Source organism: Arvicola amphibius, chromosome 1 (assembly GCF_903992535.2).
Source record: "Arvicola amphibius chromosome 1, mArvAmp1.2, whole genome shotgun sequence".
Classification (NCBI taxonomy): Eukaryota; Metazoa; Chordata; class Mammalia; order Rodentia; family Cricetidae; genus Arvicola; species Arvicola amphibius.
Window position 1 is genome coordinate 104,828,749 of NC_052047.1, and position 9,779 is coordinate 104,838,527.

At 43.7% G+C, this 9,779-nt stretch overlaps 1 pseudogene; it reads right to left on the reverse strand.

The window, feature by feature from the left end:
- Positions 1-5,526: 5,526 nt before the first annotated feature.
- LOC119817329 lies at positions 5,527-9,276 on the reverse strand (annotated as a pseudogene).
- Between the last annotated feature and the right edge of the window lie 503 nt (positions 9,277-9,779).

Consider the following 9,779-nt stretch of genomic DNA (forward strand, 5'->3'; position numbering starts at 1 on the left):
CATTGGAGACAGTCAAGGATTCTAGGAAGATGTGGTCTGTTCAATCTCTGAAGAAACCTAAGTAAAATGATGAAGTTAGTGCAAAAAGTTGGTGTAAAATCTATTGACATGATTCCAAGCATGAACACAACAGATGTGAAGCATATTTAGAAATGCACTGTCTCTAGAAGAAATAAAAATTCTAAAGGAGGAAATAAGGCTGGTCAGCTGGCTCAGTGAGTAAAGGTGCTTGCTGCCACGCCTTATGACCTTGTCCCAGATGCAATTTTGTGGAAGAAGAGACCAAAACCGTCAATCTGATCTCTGATCTCACATCCACTCTGTGGTATACCTCCCTCACATTGAGTAAATAATAAATATCAAATAGAAGGAAACTCTAAATTCAACCCAGTGAGTACCAAAATAATAGTTAAACATGAGAAACAGTATTCTCTTCACAACTGAACCTAGCAATGAGGATTTTAAGAGCTAGAATTCAGGAAGTCTACTGCTACAGTCTCCCTTAGAAATGGTTGCATAAATAGGACTGAAATTATGGCAATAGCAATGAACATGTTCATGTGGAAGGGGAAATTGCATGGGGTTCCATCTCCAGCAAGAACTCCAGGTAACAGGTGACTGCTAGGAGAGAAAGAATTATCGCCTCTGGGGCTGAGGCTCTCATTGCTTGTTCACTATGAAGTGGTCAACCTTGAAACAACATGCTCACAAATAACAAAAATGGACTCAGTCGGTTGTTTTTATATATTTTGCAAACTTATACATACATATATACCAGAAATAATCAAAGAAAAGGCTAACTGAGCACCATGGGGCATGGGTGGGAGTCAAGGGAAGGTACTAATTTCTAACAAAGTTGACTTCAAACTAAAATCAATCAGAAGAGATGGAAAGGGACACTTTATACTCATTACAGGAAAGATCTATCAGAATGAAGTCTCAATCCTGAATATCTATGCCCCTAATACAAAAGCACCCACTTATATAAAAGAAACATTACTAGAACTCAAGGCAGCCATCAAACCAAACACACTGATAGTGGGAGACTTCAACACTCCTCTTTCACCAATGGACAGGTCAATTCGACAGAAACCTAACAGAGAACTGAAAGACTTAATGGAGGTAATGAACCAAATGGACTTAACAGACATCTATAGAACATTCCACCCAAATAGGAAAGTATATACCTTCTTCTCTGCGGCTCATGGAACCTTTTCGAAAATTGACCATATACTTGGTAACAAAGCAAACTTCCACAGTTACAAAAAAATATTAGTAACCACCTGCATCTTATCGGATCACCATGGATTAAAATTAGAATTCAACAACAATGCTACCCCCAGAAAGCCTACAAACTCATGGAAACTGAACAGTCAACTACTGAACCACACCTGGATCAAGGAAGAAATAAAGAAAGAAATTAAAGTCTTTCTTGAATTTAACGAAAATAAAGACACAACATACTCAAACTTACGGGACACTATGAAAGCAGTGCTAAGAGGAAAATTCATAGCACTAAGTGCCCACTTAAAAAAAACGGAGAAAGCACACATTGGAGACTTAACAGCACACCTGAAAACTTTAGAAAAGAAAGAAGCAGACTCACCTAGGAGGAGTAGAAGACTGGAAATTATCAAACTGAGGGCAGAAATCAACAAAATAGAAACACAGAAAACAATCCAAAGAATCAATGAAACAAAAAGCTGGTTCTTGGAGAAAATCAACAAGATTGACAAACCCCTAGCCAAACTAATCAAACGGCAGAGAGAGAACACACAAATTAATAAGATCAGAAATGAAAAAGGGGACATAACCACAGACACAGAGGAAATTCAGAGAATCATTAGATCTTACTACAAAAGCCTGTATGCCACAAAATTGGAAAATCTAAAAGAAATGGACACTTTTTTAGACAAGTACCATATACCAAAGTTAAACCAGGACCAGGTAAATGCTCTAAATAGTCCTGTTAGTCGCGAAGAATTAGAAACTGTTATCAGAAACCTCCCTACCAAAAAGAGCTCAGGACCTGATGGGTTCAATGCAGAATTCTACCAGAACCTCCAAGAAGACCTAATACCTATACTCCTTAAGGTATTTCATAATATAGAAACAGAACAGCCATTGCTAAATTCCTTTTATGAAGCTACAATTACCCTGATACCTAAACCACAAAAAAAACAATGATTTTCTTTATAGAAGCTTCACAACTATGTTCATAGCACCATTGCTTGTCATAGCCAGAACCTGGAAACAAGCTAAATGCCCCTCGACTGAAGAATGGATAAGGAAAATGTGGTACATTTACACATTGGAGTACTATAAAGCAGAAAAAATAATGACATCTTGAAACTTGCAGGCAAATGGATGGATCTAGAAAACATCATATTAAGTGAGGTAACCCAGAACCAGAAAGACAATTATCATATATACTCATTCATAAGTGATTTTTAAACATAAGGGAAAGAAAGCCAGTCTACAAATCATAATACCATAGAACCTAGAAACAATGAGGACCCTAAGAGAGACATACATGGATCTGATCTACATGGGATGTAGAAAAAGACAATATTTCTTGAGTAAATTGTAAGCATGGGGACCATGAGAGAGGGTTGAATGGGAGGGGAGAGAAAGTGAGGGGAGCAGAGAAAAATGTATAGCTCAATAAAATCAATAAAAATAGAAGGTTCAGAAGACCCATCGGGGACAGAGAAACAAGAGGAAACCACTAAAAACTAGCAACCTGAGTAGAGCTTAGCCTGCCTAGCTCTCTTCCCCATCTTAGACCAGAGAGATCCTGCAGTTAGTTTGATTCTGTACCAACCCCTAGGCATGCTGGGGCCTTTTTAGCTGGAAGAGTAGAAGCAGGAATGAATGTCTATGGAAAAATCCAAAGTTGACAAGGACAGTGGGGAGGATGGACAGGTGCTCAGATGGGAAGAGAACCAGACACTTCTCATCCACTCCCTCTCTTCAGATAATACTAGAAATGCAGCGTGAGTTTCCAATTCATATCTGAGCTATAAACTCCAGGACTTTGTCCAATCAGTCTGCCAGTTTCTACTGTTTCTAGTTCCAGAAGATTTCTCTTTCCTTGGCACCAGCCCCACTCCCACTCATACCACCATCTGAGGTTGAGATACAGCAGCCATCAATGGGGAAAGTGAAGAAAACACCATTCTGGGGCATAGGTACTCACCCTGGTTGTTGTTCCAGGCTCTTCTCTCTGCATTGGAGGGACTGAGATTTATCTCCCTGCACAGGGAGTTGTGGCAGCAGCATCTGTCTCCAGGGAAGATGGGGTCACAGAGGAATCATTCCACTCAGCTCCTTGGAGCTTGGTCTGACATCCAGAGAAAGTTCAGGATCATAGACTTCAGAGCAACCCATCAAGTTTGAGTTGTGTTCAGAGACTGGTAGCATCCATGGCCCATTTGAATTTGAAACCCTTCCAAGATAAAATTCCTGAGGTACCTTCTGGGCCAGTGCACAGGATGAGTCCTGCAGGATTCCCTAACTTTGCATAGAGTAGGGATAAGGAACAATGGGGTAGTGCCCAGTGGTATCCAAACCTAGTGTAGGGGAGTCTGGGAAAGCTTTAGAGGAAGTAGGTATGGACAGACTTCTAGCCCACACTGTGCAGAGCTCTTAGCTCTCATTCTAAAAAGACGAGGAATAAGATTTTGAATCTCCTCCGTGATTCTGCTGACACTCCTGTCTTAGGACTAACCTAATCAATAACCTAATCAATAAGAAAGTGCAATGATGACAAAAGTTGGGCATGGCAAAAAATATGACTCACAAGCCAGTCAGATTTGGATTTAAATCCTTCTATCTCTCACCACGTATGGCCTTTCCCCCAGGTCTGTCTCAGCTGTTAGAGAACTCTATGTATGTCACATTATCCTAAGGTCTTCTGTAAATCATGTGGGTCTATGAACTACTTCATATAGGAATATTGGACTTGTTCAGTCCTGACAAAATTTTCACAAACCATAACAAAACTAGTTTAAAAAACTGGATAAGAATCTTGACTAGACATTTCCCAGAATACCTGCAAATGGGCCATGAGAACATGAGAAGATGCTCCATGTTACTGACCATCAGGGAAATTTACCTCCCATCTGTTAGTTATTATAAAACAATAAAAAGATAAATCAAAGAGATGGCAAGTGTCAGCGAAGATTCAGAAATAAAGGGATTTTTGTATGTATGGGTGCGAATATAAAATAATGCAATGGAGTTTTCTCCAAAAATTAAAAAACCACAACTATTGTATAATCCATCAGTTCTACTATTGGGCACTCAGCCAAAGGGAATGAGGTCAGGTCCTGAAGAGTCATCTGCAGGGTTACGTTCTCCACAGGGTTCCTCATAATAGCCATGACACTGTGTGTGTCTACCAATAGAGGAGTGGATTATAAATGTAACATTTTCTCTCAGGAATATTATTCAGCCTTATAGTGATATAATGTAGCCAATGGCAACAGATGGGTGATCATAGAATCTGATGCTAAGAAAAATAAACAGGACACAGAAAAAACAGATACTGAGAGATCTCATTTATTTGTGTGCTATAAAGTTGTTAAATTCGTAGAATGAATGAAACCAACAACAAAATAGCAAGTACACCCCTCCCAGACAGGGGATGATAGAAGACTTAGGCTATGTTTTTTTTTTTTTTTTCTGTAAATGTCATGGACTATATGGTGATAATAGTTAATTGTTATTGTACACTTGAAATTGCTGGAGAGGAGACCTTAAATGTCCTTATTAGAAGAACGGCAGCTATGTGAGATGATGCATGTGTTGACTGAGATTCACAGATCAGAACATGAAGGTTCACCCTCTTTCTCTCACTCTCATACACTCACGCAGGCACGCACACGCACGCATACACACATGCAGGTACACACGTTTTTGTCAGCTCTTTCTCTCTAAAGCTGGAAAATATTGTTTTTCAGCATTATCACTTTATTTATTTATTTTTTATGTACAAACGGTGCCTTTATTGGTACAGTCCGAGGGGCAGGTAGGCACCATCACATGGGCTCACTTCCCTTGGCTCCTAGCCTCAGCAAATCCAGCTCATCCCCTCCTCAGCGGAGTTGGATAGGGCTCCAGACTCAGGCCTCTACATCCACGGTGCACTGATTACAGTGTTCCAGGAAAGTCTTGAGCGAGGCCACCTGCCCGTTTCCGGGCTGGCTGCCAACACAGTGGAAAGGGATTAGAGGAAGATGCGGTTGGTGCAGAGGGACAATAGGGCTCAAGGTAGCACCAGTGGTCCTCAGGGGTGGCACTTCAAGCTGCATCTGCCCTGGCAGGCCTGCCTAAGGCGCAGTGGCTGGGATTCTGAGGATCTACTCTATCGGACAAGTGGCTGGCTGACGACACATCAAGCTATTTTTTCCTCCGGGAGGCCCCAGCCTCACTGCTGTTGCCGTTGGGGCTACAGCAGCCCGCTCAGAGGCAGCTCTGAAATCCTTTTTGGAAGTTTGCTTATATTTTTTTCTCTCTAGACAGTTATGAGGACTGGAGTGGACAGGGGGCAAGCAGGGTCTGTACAGTTCTGACAGTCACCACAGTCCCCAGAAGCCCCCATAGCAGGGTGGGAGGCTCCAGAGGAGACAACTGCGTGCGCACCCAGTTCAGTGTCTGAGCTAGAGCACTGCTTGAGCTTCGGGCCCAGAATGGACTCTTATCCTTAACTCCAAACTGTTGCAGCAGTATTGCCAGAGTTGGGTGCCCCAGGGATACCCGTGGGAAGAATTGTTCTACCCACTGGCGGTGCCACCATTGGCTCTGCCCCCCCAGGCTTTGAGAACCAGTAGTTATAGCCCTAGGCCCGCAGGTAGGTGGGTGGCTGCTCATGAAATGGGTACTTGGCAACGTGGTTCCGCACCACGCAGATTACTGGCTCTTTGCCCTGCAGGAGACGTAGCACTAAGCTGGTGAACCAGGGGCTGTGTTTATGTGGGCCAAGGGTGGTAAACCACATCTGCCAATTAAGATGTGGCTGGTGGGGTATCACGATAGGGGTGGATGGCTCACATTTTCAGGTTTGTACATGAATTCTATCTCTGTCCAGTGCTGTCCATCATAGCTGCCCTCCAGCACCACTTCAGGCTGCCCACCCAGACCAGTCATCCTATGGAAGAGGCCATATGAGCTGGCCAGCTGTAGATGCTCCACAGACTGAACAGGCCATAAGCCCCAATCCAGAGCCACCCGTGGATCCCAGGCTCCATATAGGAGTAAGGTACTAGGCTTATCAAGTACGGATAGAGATAGCACGGTCAGCAGGGCCCTAGGCCAGGAGGTAGGCATCTGAGGCCAGTCAGGTGACGGTCATCCAGGAGGGAAGTGGTAAGCACCAAGGTTAGCAGGTTGAAGAGATTGTAGTTACCAGTAATGATAATCAGGACTTGTAATAATACCTGAGCACAGAAAGTGGCCAATCGTAGGGGGCGAATAGGAGCAAAGAGCAGACAGGGTCCTGTGATCTCGTTGAGGAAGGTGGCCACCACACTGAACTTGTACAACCAGACTGGCAGGTGGTGGGAAAATCAGGCAGCTGGTGTGGGCAGGCCCGGTAAGTCCCCACCATGCTGGGGAGCGGCTGGTCAGCTTGACCACCCCAGAGGCAAACATGAGTCGAAACAGCAGCCAGAACACAAGCCAGAATTGGAGGTTTCCATGGGGTAAGGCCCCTGATAGTCCACCCTGGAGGGCCTTGTGGTTGGAAGGCTTCTTCAGTGGGGCTACTAGGATAGCCAGGAAGCCCGTCTCCAGTAGCAGGGAATCCCACTGGAAATAAAGGAACATTTAGCCCACCTGAAAGGTTGAGAAGTAGGCAACCCACAGCAGCGGGAAGGTAAAGGGGTGTTGCAGAGAGTTCAGGAACAGGACACCCAGTGCTACCACGGTGCCCAATAGGGTCAGTAGACCCAGACCCTGGGCAGTATCCAGCCCCAGTCTTAGTGCCTCCCAGAGCAGTGTTGGCATTTCCTACAGCTACTGCTACTGACCCTTGCCTTGGGGCTGCAGTGTTCTTTGAGCAGGAAGGATGCCCTCTGGACCATAGAGGCCTGGGATCTGGGTGTAGAGGGATGCAAAGGCAAACAGACAGCGGCCACACCCACTAACTGGTCCATAAACTTTGTATCAGCTGGTCCTTCAGGTCCCGCCCCAGATGCTTAACCATGCCCTTTGGCGTAGACCCCGCCCCTTTAGGTCCGCCTCTTTCCCCCAGGTGCCTTCTACTTTTTCATCATCTGATTTATTTTTAAACCACTTAAAATCTTGGAGATTTTCTTTCTTATTCCAGCCATTGTTGTGGGTACCTTTTCTGAGTAAAGTTCTGGTCACCTTAATTCGCTTTCACCAAGGCCCTGTTACCTGTGCCCTATGCTTCCCGCTGTCTTCTCCTTTGATGATACAGGGTGAGCAGTCTATGGTCCATGGAGATTCGCTGGATACTCGGGCATAGACTACTTCCCAGGGCTTGGAGCTAATGTTGAATAGGATCTGAAAGGGAAGACTATCCTCTTCCATTTAAGTCACATTTTAGGGAGTCCTGCAAGACCTAGCAATTCTTATCTATGGAGTGAACAACTCCACACTGCATTGTCTTTAGTTCTTTCTTTCCTCTGTTTCAGTCTCGCTGTAGTTCAGCCTTGGCCACTGGGATAAACCGATGCTTATAGTGTGTCAGCTTTGGCTTTGGGGAAAGAGCTCTTGTTCTGGCAATGAGGCCTCTGTCAGTGACAGAATTATGTCAGTGTTTCACGGATCTCTAGTCTCCCTGTGGTTTTCTCTTTATGCTTTCCCTTACATTAATCTGATTCCAGTTTAACTATCACTTGTTCACGAATGTTTCTCCACCCTCCAAACTGCTTTTTCTTTCCTTGGTGTGGCTAAAAGCTCATTTTAGACTATTATATTATGGTATAGGAGTTCCTTCTGTTTGTGTGTTGCTCTCATTGGTTGATGAATAAAGAAACTGCGTTGGCCTAGTTGATAGGGCAGAACTTAGGTAGGCAGAGAAGACAGAACTGAATGCTGAGAGGAAGAAAGCAGAGTCAGAGAGAGCCAAAGTTAGACATGCTGAATCTTTCCTTGTAAGCCACTGCCACATGGCAATACACAGATTAATAGAAATAGGTTATATCAAAATGTGAGAGTTAGCTAGAGCTAATGGGCCAAGCAGTAATTTAATTAACATAGTTTCTGTGTGGTTATTTTGGGGCTAAGCTAGCCGGGCAGCTGGGACAAACAAGTAGGCCTCCATGCAACAATATTATGAGCTCAGTGTTCATAACTTTTATTTTTTACCTGAAATTTACATGGTTCATTTTCATATTTTATCCTTCAGGCCATGTATAAACAATTTCTGAATATTTATCTTTGAATGACCTTCAATATGTATACAAAATGTATTATATATGCTTTAAAATGTTTAAGCGAAATGTATTAAGTATACAGAGTATACATGATTTTCAAAAAAGGAAAAAGAGAAGCGAGTACTGGGTATAAACTAGACATTGGCTGCAAGAATGGGTGATATTGTCAGAAAGAATTCCAACGTGATAGGAGGCTGGTAAAATCTGGCTGTATGTGCATGTTAAGTATGAATCTTCTCCTCCGGCGGTAACAAAAATATCCCAGGGAAGACTCTATTCCCAATAAGAAACACATTATCTTTTCTCATTTCTAACTAAGCCCATCTAGGATAAATGATACAGCTCAGAAATGGGGATTACTTAAAACCGTGGAGGAATGTGAGCTTTTCTAAGGCAACCTTCTGTTATGACTCTCAAGGGGGACTGACTACCTAAATGAGTGCCCTCACTATCAGGCCAACATAAACATGTCTGGGAATAGGGCAGCGCTTTTATGGTTATCTGTCCCTGGGGACCTTGTTTGCTGGGAAAGACACTTTTACTACAGTGACTGCTTGCTTGAGAGCCCCAGTTTCAGTGGCCTCTCACAGAAGGAACAGCCTGGGGTCACATGCCAGCTGACTAGCCTCCCCACATGCAGAAGCCTTTCCAGGTAATGGGAACAGAAAGACAAACACTCTCCCAAGATCCTGATGTATGTAGCTAAGCTGTAGCCATGGTCATTGCCCCTCCCTTTAATTTGCCATTTTTGAAAAGTAACCACATTTCCTGGGGCAGCTTTGGAAGTTGGCCTGCTATCCCATCTCCAGGAAACATGTCAATCACTTCAAAACCTTCTCTATCTGATTGAAACCCCATCTCTCTCACCCATTGTGCTCTCTTCCATTCCCAGCCTCCACCTATTGTTTGTATGGTAGGGGATGGAACTGGCAAAAGAACGGGAGTCAAGAGAGGAGAGAGAACCAGAAGAGAGATGGAGAACTTGCAAGTCTAATTTTTTAATTGTTTTATAATTTATGTGTATGAGTATTTTGCCTATGTGCTACATGTGTACTGAGGAGGACAGAAAAGAACATTTGCTCCCTTGGTACTGAAATAAAGGACAGGTTTGAGCTGCTGTGGAGGTGCCAGGAATTGAACCTGGGTCCTCTGGAAGAGCAGCCAGTGCTCTTAACTGCTCAGGCATCCCACAACAAGTACTCAACAAGTCCTGTTTTTAAATTTTTCAAGCTTTTGGGATAATATCGGCAAGTGAGTAGCACTCTGGGGGTGAGACAGGAGGTTGGTTACACACTAGAACTTTGCTTGCTGTGGCTCCAATGTGCATTCTTATCCCTTTACCTCATTGCTATGCAACAAAATTTTTACCTGTCG